This window comes from Gorilla gorilla, chromosome 19 (genome assembly GCF_029281585.2).
Source record: "Gorilla gorilla gorilla isolate KB3781 chromosome 19, NHGRI_mGorGor1-v2.1_pri, whole genome shotgun sequence".
In the NCBI taxonomy this organism is placed as follows: domain Eukaryota; kingdom Metazoa; phylum Chordata; class Mammalia; order Primates; family Hominidae; genus Gorilla; species Gorilla gorilla.
Window position 1 is genome coordinate 34,125,047 of NC_073243.2, and position 21,382 is coordinate 34,146,428.

At 38.2% G+C, this 21,382-nt stretch overlaps 1 protein-coding gene and 1 pseudogene across 1 annotated transcript in view; one reads left to right on the forward strand and one right to left on the reverse strand.

The window, feature by feature from the left end:
- The window catches only part of WDR41 (WD repeat domain 41), a 202,394-nt gene that overhangs the window by 66,034 nt on the left and 114,978 nt on the right, over positions 1 to 21,382 (forward strand). The window lies entirely within an intron of this gene.
- LOC101151542 (small ribosomal subunit protein uS5-like) lies at positions 14,997 to 15,628 on the reverse strand (annotated as a pseudogene).

Genomic DNA, 21,382 nt, shown 5'->3' on the forward strand with positions numbered 1-21,382 from the left:
GTTTGTGGAAGCATTTTTAATTCTGAGAAATCAGCTTTCATTAAGCTGATGCATACCTTTGATATACATTATTCATTTTAAATTAACTTGATTACTAATTTCCTGGAATCACTAGTGAGGAAAACCTTGAAAAGAAATCGGCGCAAAGGACTTTTTTTTTTCTTTTTGCCAATTTACAAAGTTTTTATATTCATCATTCATCAGTAGTCAGCCAGTGAGTCTGTTCTATTTAAAAACTCTGGCTTTTCATTTAATGCATCCCATCTGTTTCTGAAATAAATTGCAATAATCCGTGTTTAATTTTAATCAATGTATTACTAAATATGCAAATTATATTAAAAGCCATGGTTTGAAAAAGCTTTCATTTGTAAATATGGTAGCTTAAAACAGGAAGCATATCTAAAAGCCATTTAGCTACAGTAGCCTAACTCTAACACTGTAGCTGATTTATAAAGCAGATCACAAGTTGATCTTTCTCCCACAAGGGGATATGTAAAACTGTTGCATATCAGATTTTGTTAACATCTGATGGGCTAGTGCTTATGGTGTAAGAGACTCATACTTCAGCAACCATGTCTTTTACATTTAAATTAAGGTAATCTTATTCCATTCTACATCTTTCTAATTTTTTTATACAACCTAACATATGAATTTGCGTGATTGGTTTATGAATCACAGTTAAAGCAATTTGAGCAAGCCTTTCAATCAATCTTAAAATTTTAGTGTCTAATTTACTTGTGATTTGCATAATTAATTGTGGAAGGGATCCTTTGGGAGTCTCCCTTTTCCCCCTTTTTCCTTTCCTACCTTGTGTCTCACACACTGACTAGATAGATTGGGAATGATACTGGAGTTCTTTTAGGCCTGCTAGATGACTTTGTTAGGAATCCAGAAATTATGTGTTGCTTTGTTCTCTCTGATCTGGCTGGACCAAGAGGTAATTCTGAAAATTAGGTCTGTTATCTGCAAAACAATTCAGTAGCATGGCTGTGATTGAATTGTGTATACAGTTTACCAAGCAATTACCTTAAAGGAGGATTTCAGGACTCTTTCCTATATAAAGGTCAGGAGTATGTAGGAATACACACACACACACATAACATTATATATAAAGTTTTATATATAACATTAGATATAATGAAAATATATATTATATATAATGCTGACATGTAACAAATTATAGATATGTTATGTATACATCAACATTATATTTATATAACAACATTATATAAAAATCATGTCCATATATTGAATTCTGTCATCTACTAATTGTTGTACTGGATTGGGTAGTACATTACCACAAGTACGGTCTAATTAGTGCCTTGCTAAAGCAGCTTCAAGAATTTTGCCAGCCTGTTGTTAAACACAGTAATTATTAACAATCAAATTATATAAACTTATAATTTAAAATTTATATTAATGTAATAACTGCTCAAAAACATCACTTTCTAATTATGGTGCTACATTTTAACATCTATACTCTTAAGATTATTTACATCTATCTTTTGTATCTGTGTGGTACATTTCTCCCCAACTCGACATTTAGTGATATCAAATTGGTAGCTTGAAATTGGCCACAGTGGGAGTATTTACATGACAGAAATTGGCAAATGCTACAAATCAAGTCAAGGCTATTTCCCTCTCTATATAGCTGGTTGTTAACTATTTACCAGCGTGCCACTGTCTTTAACTATAATACACACAGAGCAACTCAATACATGTGTCTGTTATTTATTCTTGAGCTCTCCTAAAAGAGTAATAACAGCTTTCATAGACTCTTTTACAAGAAGTGAAATGTATATTTGATTCCCTAAGGAATCTTAGCCCACAATTTCTTGTTAAGCTTTAAAAATTAAGGTTTTTTTCCCTTAGTGTAATAGATAATTTGGAAAATACAGAAAAAAATATTTTTTCAATGACTTTATTATTTTGAAAGGATGAAAGTAATCACATATTCATAATTTTCTAAACAATTCATATCTTGCATATTGGTTTATCAGACAACTTATTGCTGAGTTTAAGAGACTGCCAAACAATGCTAAGATTAGAAAGTGCTGGAAAATTAGTTTGTGGAATGAACTCACTGCAATAACATAAATAGTAGAAACATGCCAAGGACCATGTTTGTTAGAAATAAACTTATTTCTCTATGCAGAAGACTTATTAATCATATCTCCGGATGTTTAATAGCGTAAACAAATTGAAAACTTCAGCTTGTGATCCAAGGTCGTTTTCAAATTGGAAATGACCTCAGCCTGCCCCAAGAGGAATAATGATGTAAAAATAAGTAGGGTCCAGTCCTCTGGGGAATTCGGTGCAGGTCAGCGAGGCTCTTTTGGTGAATGCGGCAATCTGCTCTGCCTCCATAGGCCTTTGTGTAGCCAGACTCCCTGGGAAAGGTGGGCTGTCTGCTGTTGCCTGGCACATATGTAAGAATATTCTTTTTCAATTTCCTTTTCTATTTCTCTTAGATTGTTACTCATGCACAAGGAAAAGCTCATAAGACACTAAAAATGTCACAATGGTAAATTTTCCTTTCCTAAACAGAAAGAGAATTCAAGAGCAATCATTTTTCTTTATAAAAATTGTTTTTTAAAGTTAAATATTAATTTAAAATATATTAACATTTGAAGAATCGCATTTTAACGATTACCTACATACCTACTCCTGTTTGGTTTTTTTTTTTTTTTTAAAGAACATTTGAAGTTCCCTATGTGTTCATTTCTTCCCTCCCTACTTAAAGGTAATCATTACACTGACGTGGGGTTTTTATTTGCTTGTTCTTACTCACTGCGTTGCCATATTTTTTCTTCTAAACAATATGTTGTTTAATTTTGCATGTTTTTGGCCTTTATATAAAGATAATCATACCGTATACATTCTTTTGTAACTTCATTGCTTCTACTATAAGTCATTACTTTTAACTCTCACCTAATAGTCCATTGTATGAATATGCCACAGTTTATTCATTCTACTGTTGGTAAACATTTGGGCTGTTTTCATTTTTCTCTATTATGAATAGTGTCACTATACTCTGAGTATTACTACACATGTATTTTGGTGTATATGTGCAAGAGTTTCTGTAGGTACGTGCCTAGGAGTGGAATTGCATGCCTTCAAATCCACTAAGTAATTAATGCCAGATTGCTTTTTCAAAGCGACTATACTGATTTCTACTGCCACGAGAAGTGTACAAGTGTTCTAGTGGCTCACGCTAACATTTAATATTGTCAGAATTTTTAATTTTTGCAAGCTTTACAGATGTGAAATGTCATCTTACTGTGAGCATCTTTTTTTTTTTTTTTTTTTTTTTTTTTTTGAGACGGAGTCTTGCTTTGTCGCCCAGGCTGGAGTGCAGTGGCGCGATCTCGGCTCACTGCAAGCTCCACCTCCCGGGTTCACGCCATTCTCCTGCCTCAGCCTCCCGAGTAGCTGGAACTACAGGCGCCCACTACCACGCCCGGCTAATTTTTTGTATTTTTAGTAGAGACGGGGTTTCACCGTGTTAGCCAGGATGGTCTCGATCTCCTGACCTCGTGATCCGCCCGCCTCGGCCTCCCAAAGTGCTGGGATTACAGGCGTGAGCCACCGCGCCCGGCCCTGTGAGCATCTTTTATCTTTTTATACTTTTGGCTACTTCTGCCACCTCTTTGTGAAATGCTTGCTCAAGTCTTCTGTCCATTCTCTATTGGATTGTGTGTGTTTCTCTGGTGATTTATAGTAGGTCTTTGTATATTCTGGGTACAATTTTGGGGGCTCACTTTTAGGGTGTAACAAATCACTTCTCCCAGAGTGTGGCTTGCTTATTTCTTCTCTTAATGGTTTTTCGTTTTGTTTTGTTTTGTTTTTAAACAGAAGTTTTTAACTTTAATACACTGGAGTTAAATTTATCACTTTTTCTTTATGGTTAGTACTTTCTGTGCTATGTCTAGTAAATCTTTCACTACCTTGAGATCATAAAGATATTCTTCAATTTTGTCTTTTAAAAGTTTCATACTTTTGCTTTTAATATAACTCCTAATCCATAAGGAATTTTTTGTTTATGTGTGTAAAAGGGATCTGTAATAAATAATCTAATTCCATTTTTGATGTTTGACTACCAACAGCTTTCAGGCTCCACCCCTCCCCCTTTCCCTCTTGCCCAGCATCTGGCAAAGCTGATTAGAAACCCCAGGTGCCCCCTCCCTTGGTGCCAAGGAGAAGTTCAAATCATCCCTCATACTGGCGCTATCACTGACCACATTAAAAATCAAAGACCCTTGTTTCTCCCTCCCTCAAGCCATTTAGAACTGGCTTGGGTGCCTGTCCTGTTCTGACCAGAAAGCCTCATTGTGTGTAATAAACTTTTAAAATACCTTCTTGTTGTAAATGTGGTATCAACAATCTTGATATCTGAACCAGTTTTGGATGGGGGCATTGCGCTCACCTTTCATGGGGCAACCACAAAAATAAGACCCAATTTCACTTTTTTCCCCACATGAATAACCAGCTGTCTTAGTGATATTAAATTTAAAACTCCACAAACAGTACAAAAATTAGCTGGGTGTGGTGGCGCGTGCCTGTAATCCCAGCTACTTGGGAGCTACACGTAGGAGAATTGCTTGAACCCAGGAGGCAGAGGTTGCAATGAGCCGACATCATGCCACTGCACTCTGGCCTGCGCAGTAGAGCGAGACTCCACCTCAAAACAAACAAACAAAAAGTCAGTCGGGTGCAACGGCTCACGCCTGTAATCCCAGCACTTTGGGAGGCCAAGGTGGGTGGATTACTTGAGGTCAGGAGTTCTAGACCAGCCTGGCCAACATGGTGAAACCCCATGTCTACTAAAAATACAAAAATTAGCTGGGCGTGGTGGCATGGGCCTATAATCCCAGCTATTTCGGCAGGCTGAGGCAGGAGAATTGCTTGAACCCGGGAGGCGGAGGTTGCAGCGGGCCGAGATCGCACCACTGCACTTCAGCCTGGCAACAGAGAGAGACTCCATCTCAAAAAAAAAAAAAAAAAAAAAAAAAAAAAAGTACATCTTTTCCCCACCACCTTTGTCAAAAATCAAACCTGTTTCTGGGTTCTGGGTTCTCTGTTTTCAACTGTTGGTTATTTTTGCTATTTCTGTGCAAATGCCACTGTGTTAATTGCTCCAGCTTTATAAAACACCTGATATCTGGTAAGGCAAGTCTCTTCCTTCTGTTTTTCTTCTTTAGTAGTGTTTAATTCTTGGCTCTTTTCTTTCCATATGAATTTTAGAATCAGCTTGTTAGTTTCCACAAAGAAACCTTGTTAGGATTTTGATTGAAATAGTATTGAATCTTTACATCTTTATGAATTTGTCTCCCAATCCATGAGGATAAGATTTATACTTCATTTATTTAGTCTTTTTATCTTTTTCAATAAAATTTTATAATTTCTTCATAAGGATCTTCCCCATTGTTTGTTAGATTCATTTCTAGGCACTTTATAGTTTTGGATGCTGTTGTAATTAATGTCTTTTTTAAAGATAATTACAGGCTAGGCGGGGTGGCTCACACCTGTAATCCCAGCACTTTGGGAGGCTGAGGCAGGAGGATCTCTTGAGCTCAGGAGTTCAGGACCAGCCTGGACAACATAGCGAGATCTTGCCTCTGCTAAAAACCAAAACAATTAGCTGGGTGTGGTGGTGTGCACCTGTAGTCCCAGCTTCTTGGGAGACTGAGGTGGGAGGCTCACTTGAGCCAAGGAAGTTGAGGCTGCAGTGAGCCGTGATCATGCCACTGACCTTCAGCCTGTGTGACAAAGTGATACCCTGTCTTAATAAATAAATAAATTAAATAAAAGATAATTGTAGAGTAATATGCAGTTTAAGATACAACGCAGAAAGATCCTTTGTACACTTTGCCCAGTTTCCTCCAATGGTAACATTTTTGAAAATAATAGCATAGTATTACAACCAGAAAATTAATACAATTCACTGATTTTATTTAGATTTTTCCAATTTGAATTGTACGAGTGTGTGTGTTAAGTTCTATATACTTGTATTTTTTTTTTTTTTGAAACAGGGTCTTGTTGTGTCACCCAAGCTGGAATGCAGTGGTACAATCAGGTACAGCCTCCACCTTCTGGGATCAATGAATCGTCCCACCTCAGCTTCTTGAGTAGCTGGGACTACAGGTGTATGCCACTGTGCCCAGTTAATTTTTGTATATTTTGTAGGTTGGTCTCGAATTCCTGGGCTCAAGTGATCCACCCACCTCAGCCTCCCAAAGTGCTGGGATTGCAGGCATGAGCCACCCCACCTGGCCTCTAGGCACTTTTATCAGCTATGTAGATTCTTGTATCCACTACCACTGTTCAAGATACTAAACAGTTCCAGCACAACAAGGATCCTTCCTGTTGCTCTTTATAACTACACCACTGTCTTAGTCCATTTGGGTTGCTATAACAAAATACTATAAACTTATAAGCAACAGAAATTATACTACATAAGTTATAAATTATACTATACATTATAAATTATAAAAAATTTATACTATATAATAAGAACAAATTTATTTCTGATAGTTCTGGAGGCTGGGAAGTCCAAGATCAATACATCAGCAGATTCAGTTTCTGGAGAGGGCCTGTCTCCTAGAAAGGTACTTTGTAGTTGTGTCCTCACATGGTGGGAAGGGTGAGCTAGCTCTCTGGGATCTCTTCTACAAGAGCTCTAATCCTATTCACGAGGGCTCTACCGTTATGACCTAATCACCTCCCAAAGGTCCCACTTTCTAATACCATCTCACTGGTGATTAGATTTTAACATAAGAATTTCAGGGGGACAGAAACATTCAGACCAGAACAACTACTTCCCTACCTCCCCTCACCAATCTCTACCATCTGGCAACCACTAATCGATCCTCCATTTCTAAAATTTGGCACTCCCCAAATTTTATATGCATGGAATAATGTAGTGTGTAACTTTTGGGGATTATAAAACACTATATCATTGTACTCAGCAGAATTCCCTAGAGACATCCAAGTCATATGTATCAACCGACTATTTATTTTTATTGCTTAGTAGAATTCCATGTTGTGCATATACCACAATTTCTTTAACCATCTGTTGACTTCCAGTTTTTAGCAATAACAAATAAAGCTGCTATAATCATTAATTATTTGGGTTTTTATGTTAAAATAACTTTCATTCCTCTGGCATAAATGTCCAGGAGTGCAATTATTGGGTTGTATGGTAGTTGCAAGTTTAACATTTTAAACAACTGTTAAACTCTTTTCCAGAGTGGCTTACCATTTTACATTCCCACTAGTAATGTATGAGTGAACCAGTTTCTCTGCATCCTTGCCAGCATTTGGTGGTGTTATTTTTTAAAATCTTAGTCATGTTGATATGTGTGTAGTGGTATCTCATTGTAGTTTTAATTTAAAGTTTCCTAACGGCTTATGATATTGAATATCTTTTCACGTGCTTATTTTTATCATCTTTGGTAAATGTCTGTTTATGTCTTTTGTTCATTTAATAGATTTTTTTAATGTTGAGTTTTGAGAGTTCTTTACATATTCTAGAATTTAAAATGTGTAAGTTCTTTGCTAGATATTTGGTGCTATGATTTGAAAGATGGCATTCCCTCCAAAATTCATGTGTTGAAACTTGATCCCCATTATGATGGTATTGAGAGGTGGGGTCTTTTGGGGAAGTGATTAAGTCAGGGGGATTCTGCTCTCATGAATGAATTGGTGCCTAGCTGGAGGGAACTAGCTTAGGCCCTTTTTGCCCTTTACATCCCTTCAGCTATTTGAGAACACAGCATTTGTCCCCTCAAGAGGATGCAGCAACAGGGCTCCATCTTGGTTGAAAGTGGAGATGGGGGCCTCACCAGATACCAAATGCTGGTGATTACATCTTGGACTTCCCATCCTCCAGAGCTGTGAAAAATAAATGTCTGTTCTTTATAAATTACCCAGTTTGAGGTATTTTGTTATAGCAGCAAAAAAGGACTAAGGCATATGACTTGCAAATATTTTCTCCTGGTGTGTAGTTTTCCTTTTCATCCTCTTTATATGGTTTTCACAGAACAAACATTTCTAATTTCAGGGAGGTCCAATTCATCAGTTTTTCTTTTTATGGATCATGCAGTTGGTGTCAAGTCTGGCAACTACTGGCTTAGTGCCAGATCCTGACAACTTTCTTCCATGTGTTTTGCTGAAAGTCTTATAGGTTTATGTTTTACATTTAAGTCTGTGATCCAATTTAAGCTCATTTTTTATATAAAGCATGAAATTTAGGTCTAGGGTTTTTTTCCCCATATGGATATGCAATTGTTCCAGCATCATTTGTTGAAAAGGTTATTCCTCCTCCTTTAAATTGGTTTTGCACCTTTGTCAAGTCACTGTAGCAGACTGTGTGAATCTATTTCTGGGTATCCTGTGCTGCTCCGTTGATTCATGTGCCCTCTGCCCACAGCACACTCTCTTGATTACAGTAATTATATAGCCAGGCTTAATATGGGTAGAGTAGTTTCTCCCATTTCTTTGTCTTTCTTCTCTGTCAAGATTGCTTTAGCTATTCAGGGCCTGTGCCTTTTCATATATATTTTAGCATAAGCTTGCCTAGGTCTATGAAAAAAATATTGCTGGGATTTTGATAGGAATTACACTAAACTATAGACCAATCTGGGGAGAATTGACAGCATTACTAAACTGAGTCTTCCAGTTCATAAACATGTTATATCTCTTCATTTATTTAAGTCTTCTTTGACTTTCATAAAATCAGCATTTTGTAATTTGTAGCATATAGATCTTGCTCATGTTAAGTAAATGCATAAGTATTTCATTTTCCTTGGAGTGATTGTAAATTGCCCTGTGTTTTTAATGTCAGCTTCTGCATGTTCACTGTTACTATAATTGATTTTTATGTGTCTTTATATTTATTTAAATTACTAATATATTTAGATTTATTTTGACAATTTTATTTAGTGGTTTGTATTTGCCCTACCTTTTCTATGGTCTTTCTTGTCCTCCCCTGCATCAATTCCATTTTTTTTCTCATTCAATTTTTTCCCTACTAGTTAGGATATTTTATTTTATTTTATTTTATTTTTTGAGACAGAGTCTTGCTCTGTTGCCCAGGCTGCAGTGCAGTGGCACGATCTCGGCTCGCTGCAACCTCCGCCTCCCCACTTCAAGTGATTCTCATGCCTCTAGCCTCCCGAGTAGCTGGGATTACAGGCTCGTGCCAGCACACCCAGTTAGTTTTTGTATTTTTAGTAGAGAAGGGGTTTCACCATGTTGGCCAGGCTGGTCTCAAACTCCTGACCTCAGGTGATCCACCCACCTCGGCCTCCCAAAGTGCTGGTACTACAGGCAACAGCCACCGCGCCCAGGCTTTATTTTTTTATTTTTTGAGGCAGAGTCTCACTCTGTCACCCAGGCCGGAGTGCAGTGGTGCAATCTCAGCTCACTTCAGCCTCTACCTCCTGGGTTCAAGCAATTCTCATTTCTCAGCCTCCCAAGTAGCTGGGATTACAGGTGAGTGCCACCACACCAGGCTAATTCTTGTGTTTTTAGTAGCGACAGGGTTTCGCTATGTTGGCCAGGCTGGCCTCAAACTCCTGACCTCAGGTGATCTTCCTGCCTCAGCCTCCCAAAGTGCTGGGATTACAGGCATGAGCCACCACACCCAGCTGGTAAGGATATTTTATGCTGTATTATTTTTACTTTATTAATCATTCTAAAATTAGCTTTTGAATATCATTTATCAAAATCTAACATGAATTAATATTTTTGCCCCCTTCTTAAACATACAAAATCCTTAGGACATTTTATTTTATTTTATTCTTTCTTTCTGAAATTTTATTTTATAATTTCAGATTTTATTTTCAATTCACAGGGTACTGTGCAGGATTGTTATGTGAGTACATAGCATGATGCTGAGGTTTCGGGTACAAATGATCCTGTCACCCAGGTAGTGAGCCTAGTACTCAATAGGTAGCTTTTCAGCCCTTACTCCCCTCTCTCTCTCCTTCCTCTAGGAGGCCCCAGTGTCTATTGTTCCCGTTTTTATGTCATATTTACCCAATGCTTAGCTCCCACTTATAAGTGAGAACCTGTGGTATTTGGTTTTCTGTTCCTGCATTAATTTGCTTAGGTAAGGACATGACTTTATTCCTTTATATGGCTGCATAGTATTCCATGGTATACATGTACTACATTTTCTTTATGCAGGCCAACATTGATGGGCATCTAGATTGACTCCATGTCTTTACTATTATGAGTAGTGCTGTGATGAACATATGAGTACATGAGTCTTTTTGGTAGAATGATTTATTTGTCTTTGGTTATAATTCAGTAATGGGATTTCTGGGTCAAATGGCAGTTCTGTTTTCAGTTTTATGTGAAATCTCCAAACTGCATTCCACAGTGATTAAACTAATTCGTACATTCCCACCAACAGTGTATAAGCATTCTCTTTTCTTCACAGGCTTGCCAGCATCTGTTATTTTTGGCTTTTTAACAATAGCCATTTTCACTAGTGTCAGATGGTATCTCATCATGGATTTGATTTGCATTTCTCTGTTGAGCATTTTCCCATTACGTTTGTTGGCCACTTTTTTGTCTTCTTTTGGGAAGTGTCTGTTCATGTCTTTTGCCTATCTTTTAAAGGGAATGTTTGGTTTTTTGCTGGTTGAATTGTTGAAGTTACTTATGGATTCTGGATATTAGACCTTAGTTGGATGAATAGTTCGCAAATATTTTCTCCCATTTTGTAAGTTGTCTATTAAATCTGTTGATCATTTTTTTTGCTGTGCCGAAACTATTTAGTTTAATTAGATCACACTTGTCAATTTTTGTTTATGCTGCAATTACTTTTGAGAATTTAGTCACAAATTCTTTCCCAAGGCCAATGTCCAGAATGGTATTTCCTGGGTTTTCTTTGAGGATTCTTATAGTTTGAGGTCTTAGATTTAAATCTTTAATCCACCTTGAGTTAATTTTTATATATGGTGAAATGTCGAGGTCCTTTTTCTTTTCTTCTGGTTATGGCTAGCTAGCTATCTCAGCACCATTTGTTGAATACAGTCCTTTATCCATTGTTTATTTTTGTCAACTTTTTTGAATATCAGATGGTTGCAGGTGTGCAGCTTTATTTCTGGGTTTTTTATTCTGTTTCATTGGTCTATGTGTCTGTTTTTGTACTAGTACCATGCTGTTTTGGTTACTGTAGCCTTATAGAATAATTTGAAGTTGGGTAATGTGATGCCTCCTGCTTCACTCTTTTTGCTTAGGATTGCTATGGCTATTTAATTTCAGAAGTTTTTTCTAATTCTGTGAAAAATGACATTGGTAGCTTGATAGGAATAGTGTTGAATTTATAGTTTGCTTTGGGCTATGCCCATTTTAATAATATTGATTCTTCCAATCCATGAGCATAGAATGTTTTTTCATTTTTTCCTGTCGTCTATGATTTCTTTCAGCAGCATTTTGTAGTTCTCCTCATAGAGATCTTTCACCTCCTTAACTAGATGTGTACCTAGGTTTGTTTTTTTGGGGGTGTTTTTTTTGGAGCGGCTATTGTAAAATGAGATTATGTTCTTGATTTGGCTCTCAGCTTGAATGCTATTGTTGTATAGAAATGTTACTGATTTTTGTACATTGATTTTGTGTCCTGAAACTTTACAGGAGGTCATTTATCAGTTTTAGGAGCCTTTTGATAGAGTCTTTAGGGTTTTCTAGGTATATAATCATATCATCAGTGAAGAAAGATAATTTGACTTATTATTTTTCTTTTGTTTTAAATTTCCATAGGTTATTGGGGAACAGGTAATATTTGTTACATGAGTAAGCTCTTTAGTGGTGATTTGTGAGATTTTGGTGCACCCATCACCCAAGCAGTATACACTGCACCCTATTTGTAGTCTTTTATCCTTCACGCCTTTCCCCCCTTTCCCCCTGAGTCCCCAAAGTCCATTGTGTCATTCTTATTCCTTTGCATCCTCACAGCTTAGCTCCCACTATAAGCGAGAACATACGATGTTTGGTTTTCCACTCCTGAGTTACTTCACTTAGAATAATAGTCTCCAATCTCATCCAGATCACTGCAAATGCCATTAATTCATTCCTTTTTATGGCTGAGTAGTATTCCATCGTATATATACATATACCACAGTTTTTTTTATCCACTCATTGATTGATGGGCATTTGGGTTGGTTCCATGATTTTGCAATTGTGAGTTGTGCTGCTATAGACATGCATGTGCAAGTATCTTTTCCATATAATGACTTCTTTTCCTCTAGATAGATACCCAGCAGTGGGATTGCTGGATCAAATGGTAGTTCTACTTTTAGTTCTTTAAGGAATCTCCACACTGTTTTCTATAGTGGTTGTACTAGTTTACATTCCCACCAGCAGCATAGAAATGTTCCCTGTTCACAGCATCCATGCCAACATCTACTATTTTTTGATTCTTTGATTATGGCCATTCTCTCAGGAGTAAGATGGTATCACACTGTGGTTTTGATTTGCATTTCCCTGATCATTAGTGATGTCAAGCATTTTTTCACATGTTTGTTGGCCATTTGTATATCTTCTTTTGAGAATTGTCTATTCATATCCTTAGCTCACTTTTTGATGAGATTGTTTTTTTCTTATTGATTTGTTGAATTCATTGTAGATTCTGGATATTAGTCCTTTGTCAGATGTATAGATTGTGAAGATTTCTTCCCACTCTGTGGGTTGTCTGTTTACTCTGCTGACTGTTCCTTTTGCTGTGCAAAAGCTATTTAGTTTAATTAAGTCCCAGCTATTTATCTTTGTTTTTATTGCATTTGCTTTTGGGTTCTTGGTCATGAAATCCTTGGCTAAGCCAATGTCTAGAAGAGTTTTTCCAGTGTTATCTTCTAGAATTTTTATAGTTTCAGGTCTTAGATTTAAGTACTTAATCCATCTTGAGTTATTTTTGTATAAGGTGAGATATGAGGATCCAGTTTCATTCTCCTAAGTGTGGCTAGCCAATTATCCCAGCATCATTTGTTGAAAAGGGTGTCCTTTCCCCACTTTATGTTTTTGTTTGTTTTGTTGAAGATCAGTTGGCTGTAAGTATTTGGGTTTATTTCTGGGTTCTCTATTCTGTTCCATTGGTCTATGTGCCTATTTTTATACCAGTACCATGCTGTTTTGGTGACTATGGCCTTATAGTATAGTTTGAAATCAGGTAATGTGATGCCTCCAGATTTGTTCTTTTTGCTTAGCTTTGCTTTGGCCATGAGGCCTCTCTTTTGGTTCCATATGAATTTTAGAATTATTTTTTCTAATTCTGTGAGGAATAATGGTGGTATTTTGATGGGAATTGCACTGAATTTGTAGATTGCTTTTGGCAGTATTGTCATTTTCACAATATTGATTCTACACATCCATGAGCATGGAATGTGTTTCCATTTGTTTGTGGCATCTATGTTTTCTTTCAGCAGTGTTTTGTAATTTTCCTTGTAGAGATCTTTCACCTCCCTGATTAGGTATATTCCTAAGTTTATTTTTTGTTTTTTTTTTTTTGTAGCTACTGTAAAAGGGGTTGAGTTCTTGATTTGATTCTCAGCTTGGTCACCGTTGGTGTATAGAAGAGCTACTGATTTGTATACAGTAATTTGTATCCAGAAACTTTGCTGAATTCTTTTATCAGTTCTAGGAGCTTTCTGGAGGAGTCTTTAGGGTTTTCTAGATAAATGGTCATATCATCAGCAAACAGTGATAGCTTGACTTCCTCTTTACTGATTTGGATGCCCTTTATTTTTTTCTGTTGTCTGATTGCTCTACCTAGGACTTCCAGTACTATGATGAAGAAGAGTAGTGAGAGTGGGCATCCCTGTCTTGTTCCAGTTCTCAGAGGGAATGCTTTCAACTTTTCCCCATTCAGTATTATGTTGGCTGCCGGTTTGTCATAGATGACTTTTATTATGTTGAGGTACGATCCTTGTATGCCGATTTTGCTGAGAGTTTTAATCATAAAGGGATGCTGATTTTGTTGAATACTTTTTCTGCATCTATTGAGATGATCATGTGATTTTTGTTTTTAATTCTGTTTATGTGATGTATCACATATATTGACTTGTGTATGTTAAACCATCCCTGCGTCATTGGTATGAAACCCATTTGATCATGGTGGATTATCTTTTTGATATTTTTTGAATTCGGTTAGCTAGTATTTTGTTAAGGATTTTAGCATCATGTGCATCGGGGCTATTGGTCTGTAGTTTTCACTTTTGGTTATGGCCTTTCCTGGTTTTGGTATTAGGGTGATACTGGCTTCATGGAATGATTTAGGGAGGGATCCCTCTTTCTCTATCTTGTGGAATAGTGTCAATAGGATTGGTACCAATTCTTCTTTGAACTTCTGGTAGAATTCTGCTGTGAATCTGTCTGGTCCTGGACTTCTTTGTTGGTAATTTTTAAATTACCATTTCAATCTCACTGCTTGTTATTGGTCTGTTCAGGGTATCTAATTCTTCCTGATTTAAATTAAGCTAAGAGGGTTGTATCTTTCCAACAATTTATCCATCTCTTCTAGGTTTTCTAGTTTATGTATGTAAAGGTGTTCATAGCAGCCTTGAGTCATCTTTTGTATTTCTGTGGTGTCAGTTGTAATATCTCCCATTTTATTTCTTACTGAGCTTATTTGGATTTTCGCTCTTCTTTTCTTGGTTAATCTTGATAATGGTCTATCGATTTTATTTATCATTTCAAAGAACCAGCTTTTTGTTTGATTTATCTTTTTTTTTCAAGCTTCATTCACTTTATTTTTCTTGTATAAAAACTCTATGTTGTAGCCACAGCTGGAGCCTGGGTCCTTCGCACGGAGACTCTAGAGTGGGTCTTGACGAGGTGGTCAGTGAATTCCTTATAGGGAGACTTGGTGAATACAGTCTCCTTCCAGAGGTCGGAGGTCAAGTAGCTGTAGGTCTGAGATGGCATCAAAGGTGGCCTTGCCGAAGTTGCCCAGGGTGGCAGTGCAGCCCCTGGCTGAGGTGTAGCAGTCATCAATACCAGCCATCATCAGCAGCTTCTTGGGCACAGGGGCAGAGATGATGCCAGTGCTCCTGGGCACAGGGTGAGGTCACCAGGACAGAGCCACAGTGGCCTGTCACCTTGCAAGGGATGGCATGGGGCTTTCCAATCTTGTTCCCCCAGTAGCCTCTGTCCCCCAGTAGCACAGGGACAATGGAGTGCTTGGCCAGGATCATGGCCCCACGGATGGCAGTGGCCACCTCCTTGGAGCACTTAACACCCAGACCGACGTGGCCATTGTAGTCCCCAATGTAGTCAAGGCAACAAACGCCTTGAACCTGGTGCACTGGCCAGCGTGGGTCTGCTTCTGCACTGGCGTAACCTTCAAAACTTCATCCTTGAGAGAGGCCCCCAGGAAAAAGTCAATGATCTCAGACTCCTTGATGGGCAGGGAGAAGAGATAGATCTCCAGGGATTTCATCTTCATGTCCTTGACCAGACGGCCCAGCTTGGTGACAGGCATCCAACTCCTTGTCCTCAACTTGCCTCTGCAAGCTCCGTGGCTGCGACCCTGGCCCTGGATGCCACTGCCGAAGCCTCCCCGGAAGCCACCGCGGTTCCCCATCCCAGGGCCCTTGGGGCCTCCGGCCCCACCTGTCCCCATGCTGCACTGGCATCATCCGTCACTCGGTGTTTTCTTGAAGAAGCTGATTTGTCTTTTGTATTTTTGTTTGTTTGTTTCGATTTCATTTAGTTCTGCTTTGATCTTGGTTATTTCCTTTCTTTTGCTGGGTTTGGGTTTGGTTTTTTCTTGTTTCTCTAGTTCCTTGAGGTGCGACCTTAGATTGTGCTCTTTCAGACTTTTTGATGTAGGCATTTAGGGCTATGAACTTTCCTCTTAGCACTGCCTTTGCTGTGTCCCAGAGGTTTTGGTAGGTTGTGTCACTATTGTTGTTCAGTTTGAAGAACATTTTAATTTCCATTTTGATTTCATTTTTCACCCAATGATCATTCAGGAGCAGGTTATTTAATTTCCATGTATTTGCATGGTTTTGAAGGTACTTTTTGGAGTTGATTTCCAGTTTTATTCCACTGTGTCTGAGAGAGTGCTTGTTACAATTTCGATTTTCTTAAATCTATTGAGGCTCGTTTTGTGGCCTATCATATGGTCTATCCTGGAGAAAGTTCCATGCACTATTGAATAGAATGTGTATTCTGCGGTTGTTGGATGGAATGTTCTGTATATATCTATTAAGTCAATTTGTTCCAAGGTATAGTTTAAATCCATTGTTTCTTTGTTGACTTTCTCTCTTGATGACCTGTCTAGGGCTGTCAGTGCAGTACTGAAGTCTCCCACTATTATTGTGTTGCTGTCTATCTCATTTCGTAGGTCTATTAGTAATTATTTTATTCGTTTGGCAGGTCCAGTGTTAGGTTCATATATATTTAGGATTGTGATATTTTCCTCTTGGACAAGGCCTTTTATTATTATATAACGTCTCTCTTTGTCTTTTTTAACTGCTATTGCTTTAAAGTTTGTTATGTCTGATATAAGAACAGCTACTCCTACTTGCTTTCATTGTCCCTTTGCTTGAAATGTGTTTTTATACCCCTTTACCTTAAGTTTGTGTGAGTCCTTATGTGTTAGGTGAGTCTCTTGAAGCCAGCAGATGGTTGGTGACTTCTTATCCATTTCACAATTCTGTATCTTTTAAGTGGAGCATTTAGGCCATTTACATTCAATGTTAGTATTGAGATGTGAGGTGCCATTCCATTCATTGTGCTATTCATTGCCTGTATACCTTGAATTTTTGTTTTTTGTTTTTGTTTTTTAAATTGTATTTTTGTTTTATAGGTCCTATGAGATTTATGCTTTAAAGAAGTTCTGTTTTGATGTGTTTCCAGGATTTGTTTCAAGATTTAGAGCTCCTTTTAGCAGTTCTTGTAGTGGTGGCCTGGTAGTGGCAAATTCTATCAGCATTTGTTTGAAAAAGACTGTACCTTTTCTTCATTTATGAAGCTTAATTTCACCAGGTACAAAATTCTTGGCTGTTGTTTTGTTTGAGGAGGCTGAAGATAGGGCCCTAGGCCCTTCTAGCTTTTAGGGTTTCTGCTGAGAAATCTGCTGTTAATCTGATAGGTTTTTCTTTATGGGTTACCTGGTGCTTTTGTCTCACAGCTCTTAAGATTTTTTTCTTCATCTTAACTTTAGATAATCTGATGACAATGTGGCTAGGCGATGATCTTTTTGTGATGAATTTCCCAGGTGTTCTTTGTACTTCTTGTATTTGGATGTCTAGGTCTCTAGCAAGGCAAGGAAAGTTTTCCTCAATTACTCTCCCAATTATGTTTTCCAAACTTTTAGAATTCTCTTCTTCCTCAGGAACACCGATAATTCTTTGCTTTGATCGTTTATCATAATCCCAGACTTCTTGGAGGCTTTGTTCATATTTTCTTATTCATTTTTCTTTGTCTTTCTTGGATTGGGTTAATTCAAAGACCTTGTCTTTGAGCTCTGAATTTCTTTCTTTCACTTGTTCAGTTCTATTGCTGAGACTTTCCAGAGCATTTTGCATTTCTATAAGTGTGTCCATTGTTTCCTGAAGTTTTGATTGCTTTTTTATTTATGCTATCTATTTCCTTGAATATTTCTCCCTTCACTTGCATCGTTTTTTGGATTTCCTTACATTGGGCTTTGCCTTTCTCTGGTGCCTCCCTGATTAGCTTAGTAACTAACCTCCTGAATTCTCTTTCAGGTAAATCAGGGATTTCTTCTTAGTTTGGGTCCATTGCTGGTGAGCTACTGTGATTTTTTGGAGGTGTTAAAGAACCTTGTTTTGTCATATTACCAGAGTTGGTTTTCTAGTTCCTTCTCATTTGGGTAGGCTCTGTCAGAGGGAAGGTCTCGGGCTGAAGGCTGTTATTCAGATTCTTTTGTCCCACAGGGTGTTCCCTTGATGTAGTACTCTCCCCTTTTTCCTAAGGGTGTGGCTTCTTGAGAGCCGAGATGTAGTGATTGTTATCTCTCTTCTGGATCTAGCCATCCAGCAAGTCTACCAGGCTCTGGGCTGGTAGTGGGGGTTATCTGCACAGAGTACTGTGATGTGAACTGTCTGTGGGTCTCTCAGCCATGGATACCAGCACAGTATTTGGGGTGTCTCCTGAGTCCTGCAAAAGCAATCTACTTCCATCAGGGGGTCTGTGGGTCCTCTCAGGTTTCCTGATTCATTCCTGCAGTCATTCTGGAGCAAAAATTCACAATGTGAGCTTCACATGCTGCTCTGTCCATCCGAGTTGGAGCTGAAATCTAGTCCTGCCTCCCATCTGCCAATGACTTCTTTTCTCTATTTAGATGTCTTTTATTTATTTCTCTTTTCTGATTGCTCTGGCTGGGACTTCCAGTACTATGTTGAATCTTAGAACATTTTAATTCTAATCATACCACTCCTGGCTTACATGCTCTGTCTTATATGTTATTATATTATTGTTATGTAATATAATTTTATCATTTTTGTTTAGCTCCACGAAACCTTTTCATTTTTATTTTATAAGAATCAGTGTTTTGTTTTCATTCTATCACATATCTACATTTTTCTCTTTTTACAGCATTTTTTATCCCTTTTTTATTTCCAACTTTTATTTTAAGTTCAGGGATACACGTGCAGGATGTTCACGTTTGTTACACAGGTAAACATGTGCCATGGTAGTTTGCTGTACAGATCATCCCATCACTTACGTATTAAGCCCAGCACCCATTAGCTGTTTTTCCTGATGCTCTCCCTCCTCCCACGCTTTACCCTCCAGTAGGCCCCAGTGTGTGTTGTTCTTCTCCCCCATGTGTCCATGTTTTCTCATCATTCAGCTCCCACTTATAAGTGAGAACATGTGGTATTTAGTTTTCTGTTCCTGTGTTAGTTTGCTGAGGATAATGGCTTCCAGCTCCATCCATATCCCTTTCAAGGACATGATTTTGTTCCTTTTTATGGCTGCATAGTATTCCATGATGTATATGTACCACATTTTCTTTATCCAGCCTATTATTGATGGGGATTTAGGCTGATTCCATGTCTTTGCTATTGTGAATAGTGCTGCAATGAACATACGTGTCCATGTATCTTTATAATAGAATAATTTATATTCCATTGGGTATATATCCAATAGTGGGATTGCTGAGTTGAATGGTATTTCTGCCTCTAGGTCTTTGAGGAATTGCCATACTGTCTTCCACAATGGTTGAACTAATATATACTTCCACCAACAGTGTAAAAGTGTTCCTTTTTCTGCCAGGTGTGGTTGCTCATGCTTCTAATCCCAACACTTTGGGAGGCCAAGGCAGGGGGATCACCTGAGGTCAGGAAGTCGAGATCAGCCTGGCCAACATGGCAAAACCTTGTCTCTACTAAAAATACAAAAATTAGCCTGGCGTGGTGGTGAATGCCTATAATTCCAGCTACACAGGAAGCTGAGGCAGGAGAATTGCTTGAACCTGGGAGGCAGAGGTTGCAGTGAGCCAAGATCGCGCCACTGCACTCTAGCCTGGGCAACAGAGCAAGACTCCATCTGAAAAAAAAAAAAAAAAGTATTCCTTTTTCTCCATCTCCTTGGCAGCATCTGTTGTTTTTTGACTTTTTAATAATAGCCATTATGACTGACATGAGGTGGTATCTCATTATGGTTTTGATTTGCATTTCTCTAATGATCAGTGATATTGAGCTTTTTTTCATGTTTGTTGACTGAACGTATGTCTTCTTTTGAGAAGTGTCTGTTCATGTCCTTTGCTCACTTTATATTGGGGTTGTTTGCTTTTTTCTTGTAAATTTGTTTAAGTTCCTTGTAGACTCTGCATATTAGACCTTTGTCAGATGGATAGATTGCAAAAATTTTCTCCCATTTTATAAGTTGTCTGTTCACTCTGATGACATATCTACGATTTTCTTTGCATGTCAGACTTTCCACCTGAGATTACTTTCCTTCTGCCTGAAGTGCATACATAGAATTTTCTTTAATGAGAATTCGTTGGCAGTAAACTTTCTCAATTTCTTTTCCCCCTACTGAATTATATTGATTTTCCCCTTGGTATAGCGTAGCCTCAGATTTTGTACTGGTAGGGGTTTTAGAAAAATTTCTTTTTCCAGGGCTTTGGCTCCCATTTCCTCTGCCAGTTTGAAACAAGACATTCTCCTTTTAGTCATCAAAATATCACCTTCATTAGTTGAAGCCTGTATACCATAAATGTGAAACAGGTTTTATACAATTTTGTTGGAATACAGCAGTTTGACTTTTCTTTCCTTCCTTCCTTCTTTCCTTCCTTCCTCCCTTCCTCCCTCCCTCCCTACGTTCTTTTCTTTTTTCTTTTCTTTTCTTTGACAGGGTCTTGCTCTGTCACCCAGGCTGGAGTGCAGTGGCGTGATCATGGCCCAAAGCAGCCTCAACCTACCTGGGCTCAGGTGATTCTCCCACCTCATCCTCCCTAGGAACCTGGGACTAAAGGCATGTGCCACCACACCTGACTAATTTTTGTTATTTTTTATAGAGACGGAGTTTCACCATGTTGCCTGAGAATCATGTGATCCTCCCAGCAATCTGAATGGACACAAAACTATGTTTGAAATGTAAGAATGTCATTAGCTCTTAGCAGTATGTTTTAAAAGGATCATTAGGTTACTTGGGCCTGGGTAGCATAGCTTATAAATGTCTAGCCAGTCTTGAGAAGTTTCAAGAGTTTAGAATTCTTAAACTGATATTTCTGTGACCATATATCCCCAAGGCAGCTTGAGACAAGACCAGTTGGGGTTCATGCTTCTGCTGCTATTGCATATGCTGTGATATGTTTGCAGAATTATCAAAGCAAGACTCATCCCACGGGGTCCTGCCAGCTGCTAGAGTAACATTTGACACCCTCTCGCTTTACAGTGTACTGGGAATTCTATCAGGAGTGATGAGATGCCATAACCCTTCATTTCCCTCTTAGCTGGTTATCTTCCCTTTTTCCCCCTCACTGGGTTGAGGAAAGCTAGGTAATATTCTTAAAGGTTGCTATGTTTTACTTTGTATTTTATTTTGTGAGCCTGTTCTGTATGTAAAGGCCCAGCTATACAGAACCTACTCTTGTTTCCATCACTGGGAGGAAAAAATCTTAATCAGACTGCCATAAATTTGTTGGGAGGGTGGTTAGGTACCATCTTAGAATCCCGACCACTGAGCTGTCAGGAATATTCATTGGATATAATCCAAGTTTATGTGATTATCCTTCTATCCTAAATATTACCATGGTTACTATTTTTGCCATTCTTGTCACTATTGTGGTGTTTTCTTTTAGCTGTTAGTATAAAACACTATGCTAAGCCTTTTAAAGCAACCATTTGAAGTTGGTACTATTTGTTATCCTCATTTTACAGGAAACAGAGGCTTAGAGAGA